The sequence below is a fragment of the Cryptomeria japonica genome, unplaced genomic scaffold (assembly GCF_030272615.1).
Source record: "Cryptomeria japonica unplaced genomic scaffold, Sugi_1.0 HiC_scaffold_93, whole genome shotgun sequence".
Lineage (NCBI taxonomy): Eukaryota > Viridiplantae > Streptophyta > Pinopsida > Cupressales > Cupressaceae > Cryptomeria > Cryptomeria japonica.
Window position 1 is genome coordinate 466204 of NW_026728915.1, and position 6996 is coordinate 473199.

At 34.5% G+C, this 6996-nt stretch overlaps 1 pseudogene; it reads left to right on the plus strand.

Moving 5' to 3' along the window:
- The first annotated feature begins 421 nt into the window (after nucleotides 1–421).
- Nucleotides 422–4728, plus strand: LOC131864807 (SKP1-like protein 1B; annotated as a pseudogene).
- Nucleotides 4729–6996: the final 2268 nt, after the last annotated feature.

Consider the following 6996-nt stretch of genomic DNA (forward strand, 5'->3'; position numbering starts at 1 on the left):
CTTAAGATATTTTAATGTATCAAATTAATTTAATTTATTTAAATTGACTAAAAATATAAGTGAAATATAATATTTTTAAAGTCAATTCTCTTTTATTATGATGATGAGTCATATATCTTATAATAGGAGGACTAAATCGCGAATTATAATTAGTAATAATTAAAAGTATTGAAACTAAAAAATATACCATAGTTATATTAGTTAGTATTAATTTGATAAAAAGGGCAGACGGATTTAGAAAGCTAAAGAGCTAAAGGGCCGACGGATTTAGAAAGCTATTTTTATTCGTATAAAAATATACCCATTCCCCACATATAAATACAGGTGTTAGCCAGTCATTGCAAATTATTATAAGGTTAAACATAGATTTGTGCTTTCTCTTTCTTGGATTTTCATTCGCTTTCCCTCTGCAACATTTTCGTTTTCAATACCCAAAACATCCATGGCGAAGGAATGTAAAGTGAAATTGAAGAGCTCAGATGATGAAATGTTCGAGGTTGATGAGGCCGTGGCATTTGAATCTGAAACAATCAAGAATATGATTGAAGATACAGGCGTGGAGAGCGTCGTGCCCTTGCCGAATGTGAACAGTAAGATCCTGGCGAAAGTTATCGAATATTGTAAGTATCATGTGGATGCCGCCAAAACTAGCGAAGAAACAACCGCCATTTCGTAGTTGGATGTGAAGACGTGGGATAAGGAGTTCGTGAAGGTGGATCAAGCTACCCTTTTTGATATTATACTGGTATGCGTGATTTTCAGCGCCCCTTTATTAGCTTGTTTGGATTTTGTTTTTGATGTATGTCTTAGGGTTTCGGAAAGAAAATTGAACATTTTTGTTGTAAATTTTGAGGGTGGAGATTAAGGTTTCCCGGAAATATTATAGATACTTTGGAGTTAAAGCACACGGATTTCGAACAGCTGATATGTATTAAATCGTAGGATGAATTTTAATAGCTTTTGGTTTGCAGGGTTTCAGGTTTTGGTGTACTTGTAGTCGTTTTATTTTTGCTATGGTTCTGGTTAAACAATTTTTTTTTGTCTTTTCGGACAAATTGAAGCAATTTCATTTGCAGATTTTATGTGAATTTCGAATGAATCTACAGGATGAACTTTTGCGTGATTTTGTTTTTTACGCACATATATTTTTGTGTCGTCTGGTTTTGTTTTGTAAGCTTCATATTTTGTTTATCCTGTTTTATTTTTGTAGGTTTCATACTTTAGTACCTTTGAACGACCTATCTTGATGATTTTCGAAAATTAGATGTTTAAGTTTATTGTGAAAAAAATTGAAGCTGTTTGTTTAAGGTTGTTCAGGAAATTTGAAGATATTTGTTAAGGTTGTTCAGAAAATTTGAAGCTATTTGTTTAAAGTTATAAAGAAAATGTCAAGCTATTTGTTTAAAGTTGTCTAGAAAATTTGAAGCTGTTTTCTGGAAAATGTTAGCGTGCAGATATTTTTTTTAATTTGAAGCTGTTTTCTGGAAAATGTTAGCGTGCAGGTATTTTTTTAAGAATAAAAACAGCATTTGAATTAGTATTGGTAAATGATTTTTGAAGTTTTGATCCCTTCAAATTGTTGTAATTTGAATGAGTGTGTAGCTTATAGACATAGATGTGGGCATCTCAGTTTACTTAACAGATTACAATATTTGGTGTAATCATACATGTAAACTACAAACTTCCTTCGTCTAAACAGTCACTTGCAGGCTTCTATTTGAAATAATCATACATCTAAACTACAAGCCTCCTTGTCTAAACAGCCACTTAAAATGACATCTATATTTCTTACCATCATCCTCATCTAAATTCTTTTTCAGTTTCTTTATATAAATTAAGGCACTTCTATATTCCCTAAACAATATTCATTTCTCAAAAAGAGTGGGACATATTTTATATATTCAAAATGCTAATAAACGTGCAGTGTATTTTCGTACAGTGCATGTTATCTGTAGTGCCATCTATAAAGTCTGAGTTCTGATTTTCTCTCTTCATAGTGGTGCAAACATTTATCTTGAAAATGCCTGTCTTTTGGATTACTGTGCGGGAGTTGTATCGTTCCCCAATTTCTGCATCATTGAGGATGTGTGTGTTTGCCTCCAGATGCTAGGTTTAATTCATATATATTAGTTTTTTGATTGGTAAATACAGAGCTAGTATTATACTGATTATGCAAAAATTAACAGAGCTTATATAGCTAGTAGGTAGTAGATTTTTAACAGGATTTATACAGATTGTGGAAGACATAGATCTCCTTCCCAGATTAGCATGAAGTCTTAAAACTTTAACTTGAAAGATTATAAGTTTGTGTGGCAGATGCTTTACTGCCCTAAAAACCAAAAAATATATGCTTGATAAGCCAAAATTTATAGTTCAAGTCTCAAACAAAAACTTATAGAAAAATCAACAAAACCTAGCTTGCAATTTTCTTGTCCACATCATTCCCATTCCTTGCACTCCCACGGCCTCTGCACGGAGGGTGGCCCCTGCCACGCCCACGCCTAGACCCGCAATGACCCCTACTAGTGCCACCCCCTCCACTTGAGGGTTATCTTCTTTTGCTTTCATGGGCAATATGTCATTAAGTCTGGCAAATTGAATTACGTCGTCCTCTCTACCCTGGTATTCTTGATTTTCTTCTAGAAACTGCCATTTAAGGTACCCAAGGCCAACTCCCGCAAATACTCTGTGCCTATCCAAGTCCTTCCGTTTCAAGTCGAGTAGGAAAGGATAGTACTTAATTAATTCGCCATGAGAATTGAATAGGATTTTTTCACCTGACAAAGGAGCCCCAAAATCATTAATTGCTTTATTTAGAATTTCTTGGAGCTCTTGGGTGACCTCCTCTGGGAAAATCTTCTTCGTGAGGGTCCAAACGGCCTTCTTAGCCAGTTTTAAATCCAGCAAAGATGCAACAAACCTTGAGGAGATGATAGTATTGTCCTATGGATACTCGTCTCCGTTCAGATGCCCACTACCTAAGATCATCTTGACTGCCAAAATTAGAGGGAAATCCAAGAAGAGAAGAAAGCGCTTGAGCCTCAGGTATGTTATTTTTTGGAATGAGACTTGGCACATAGACGTCGAAAGAGAAATTGGAGTGTCTGCTCCAAAACAGGAGATGGGCCTAGGGTAAACACTCATAATGAATCCGAATGGGAGCTCTCTCGACATGAATGAAATCTAGCTATCCGCAAAGGAGGAGCTAAAAACTAGAGCTTTGCAATTAATTGACAAGGAATGAAATCAACTTGCAGAAGGCAATAAGAAGAAGTAGGCTGGCACACTTTTTACACTAATTGAATTGGGATAGCCATTTCATTTAGCTGCCAAGGTTAAATTTAAAGTTTGCCATGTTGATCAAAACCTTAATTAGCTTTCACATATTTCTAAGGTAAGTGGAGAGAGCATCTATTTTGGAGAGAGCATCTGCCTCTGAGTTTGCTTCTCTATAGATGTGCTTTGCTTCGTAGCTTTCTATTCTGTCGAGGCTTGGACTTATGTTGTCTAGGATTCCCTACAATCTCTAGTTTGGAGTTTTTTCCTCTTAATTGCATTTATTGCTATCTCTAAGTCACCATGTTTTATGCACTCTAACAATCCAAATTGCAATGCTTTGAATTCTGCTATGTTGTTTGTGTCTGGGGGGATTGGCTTTTCCATTTCGCAAGGATTTCTCTTGTGTGATCTGATTACATATCCTATGCCTAAAGGACCCGGATAACCTCTACAAGCACCATCAAAATTTAGTTTAATCCAACCCAGATTTGGAGGAGACCAGGTTGCGCTTTTCTCATGTTGTATTTTTGCCCAAAGGAAGAAGGGATCCTGATTCTATGCCAATTTTTCCTAATGCTTTCATCCCATGATGAAAAGGCTTTAGGTGGTTCTAGGGAGAAAGCTATCTTGCAGTTTACTGAGTCCACTATCACTGATTCAACTGAGTTTAAAATTGTTTCTAATCTTTTGCATTTGTCATCAAATAGCCTTCTATTCCTCTCCTTCCAGATTTCCCAGACTAATCATGAAGGGGATCCTTCCATAATTGAGCTCAGGGTGGACTCTTTGCTTGGGATGGGCCAGCTTTGAAATAGAGATTTAATGTTATTTGGTAAGGCTGTGATCAGCCCAAGTTTAGCGCATAGCCAACGCCAACATTTGGAGGCAAAGGGATAGTTGAGAAGTAGATGGTCAACTGATTTTGATTGAGCTATGCACATGATGCACCTAGAGGGTCCCCCATCTTTATGAATTTTTCTGCCATTAAAATCTTCTTCTGATAGGCTAGCCATGCAAAGATCCCTACCTTAGGAATGACTTTAGAGTCCAAAATAACTATTTCGAAAAATCTAGATGCTCTTGAGCAGTATTACTGGCTCTTGAGTACTATTACGGCTAGCCATGCAAAATCCCTGCCGTATATATTTGTTGATGTGCTTGTAGTAAAGCTTATTTTCTCAACATGTATAAATTGGAAGTGATGACATTTTATGTATATTTGTTTGTTGTGCGCAGGCTGCCAACTATCTGAATATAAAGAAACTTCTGGACTTAACGTGTCAAACTGTAGCTGACATGATTAAGGGCAAAACACCAGAAGAGATCCGAAAGATATTTAACATAAAAAATGACTACACTCCTGAAGAGGAGGAAGAAGTCAGGCGTGAAAATCAATGGGCCTTTGACTAAATCTGGAAGTTACTTTATATATAGTTTTGTGGCATGGGACTTGGGTTTCTTACCATGCATTAAGGAAGACTTTCAGATTTTAGCCTTGCAGTAATAATTGAAGGAGTTGTGGAGAGTGATGTATTCATTGTTTGTTTTTATTTGTTTCATTTCTGGTTGCACTTGTGTTTTCTTGATTAAAGTTCGGCATGATTGTTTTTAACTGCATTAAGATTTGAAAAGACTTAAAAGAATTTAGGGAGTTAAGTAAAATGGGTGATTGTATTCATTTAAAATGCGTACATGAGGGGTAATCAATTTTTATCAATGAGGGTAAAATGAAAATGCAGGATAATTACTTTCATTTACATGTAAGTGTCAAAAGGGTAAAATAAGTGTTTATCAAAGAGGACAAATGTTTTTAGTTGTGAACATAATAAATGTTTTTGTTTAAGAGTGAAATATTTAACAAAAAGAGGTTTATAGGATGAAGAAAAAAACCAGTGAAAATGATATAGCAATGAAGTAAATGTTTTTACAAGATGTGGATGTGAAAGAAATTTTGAAAATATATTAGGTAAGATTGAAATAGTTTCATAAGAGCATTAAAGGGAGAAGTGTTATGCTCTTTCACTCAGGTGAAATTGTGTTCAAGAGAAGTGCTAAGTAGAGACAGAGTGGAAATTGTTGGCATAGAGGAGGGTTTGAAACATGAAAATTGTTATACATAAATATCAAATATGTGTATATACATTAGTCAAGGGTTTTATTGCTGTTAAATGATATATTTCTTAAAATTAAAAATAGAAAAATTCACGAGAAAGATTATAATAAGTGCAAAAAACACAAAGTTATCTAATGCAGATTGGAGGCATCCAACACACAACTGCCCATTATTGGTTTGTGAATTCAAATATCCATAGACCAACAATTCACCAATTTTGTGGATTCAACAATCCACAAACCAACATACCACTACATGCCCCCTCTTTCTCCTAGAAATATTAGCAATAAAAAATGCTTCTAATGAAATGTATCATCCCTGACTGAGAAGCTAGTTTGAGAAGCTAGTTTGAGATGACAAATATCCTTCGGCCTTCATTTTCATCCCTTAAGGAATATATACATCTTCATAGTCACCTTGATTACACATTGCAAAATTATAATTTTCTCCCCAAGTTTCACTAGCAATTAAATCATTATCTATTTTTATCTTTCTATCAATAAGATATCTAGCATGGTAAATGCAGTTCATTAGAATGTGTCCTTTTTTTTTATGGATATTAGTCATAGCTTAGAATTCCACTTCAAATGTCCCTATTGGGAATTGAACTTTAAGCTCAACCCCTTGGACAGAATGTGTCCTTTTTTATTACAATAGAAACATTTTAAATTATTCTTCATTCTTGAAACATTAGTCTTCCCTTTGGCAAACAAAGCAATTTCTTCAACAATTGAGTGATTTTTAGTGACCCTTTTCTCTTCATCAATTAAGAAAGAGATCACATTTTCTAAGCTTGGGCTCTGATTTGATTTGTTTAAAATAAAAAACAATATTGTCTAAACTTGAAGGCATACTATTTAATAAAATGGATTTGGGGTCATCATCATCAATTATACATTTTATTCCAGCAAGTTGACTAAGAAGAGAATGAAATGTACTAATATGTTGAACAATACTTTCACCTAGAATGAAATGTACTAATATGTTGAACAATACTTTCACCCTCTGTCATCATCAAACCAAATAGTTTTTGCTTGATTCCGAGTTTAACACTTAATCATTCTCACTCCACTTTTATTCAAAAAAAAACTTACTACAATATAAAGAGGCCACAAGCACATACCTTGATTTAATGAAATAAAAAAACAATTTCAATTCTAAATTTCAATGCTGAAATTTTTTTCACATACCACAAATGAAGCCCTCATTTTGCTGTCTCATTTCTGTTCCATTCTTTCATAGGCACAAAATATTTCTAATGCTCTAATAGCAATGTAAAGAAGCAACACAAAATAACAATAAAAAGAACTAACAATAACAAAAACTAAGAATAACAATAACAAAATTTAAAAGAATATTATTTTCGATTAAGTGAAAAGAAGGTTTTGAAGGACCCCAAAACCCTATTAAGTAAAGACAAAAAGCTAGCAAGAAGCCAAAAGAAACAAAGTGACAAAGCTTCACTGGTTCTTGCTCCAGAAGGACCATAGAAGGTGCACACAGTGTGATTTACAATATTGGCACAGGTATGGTTAATGGCGCTGAAGAGAGCCGTTACATTTGGCATTAAACAATGCTCATGCCATGTCAATGCTTCCACATTC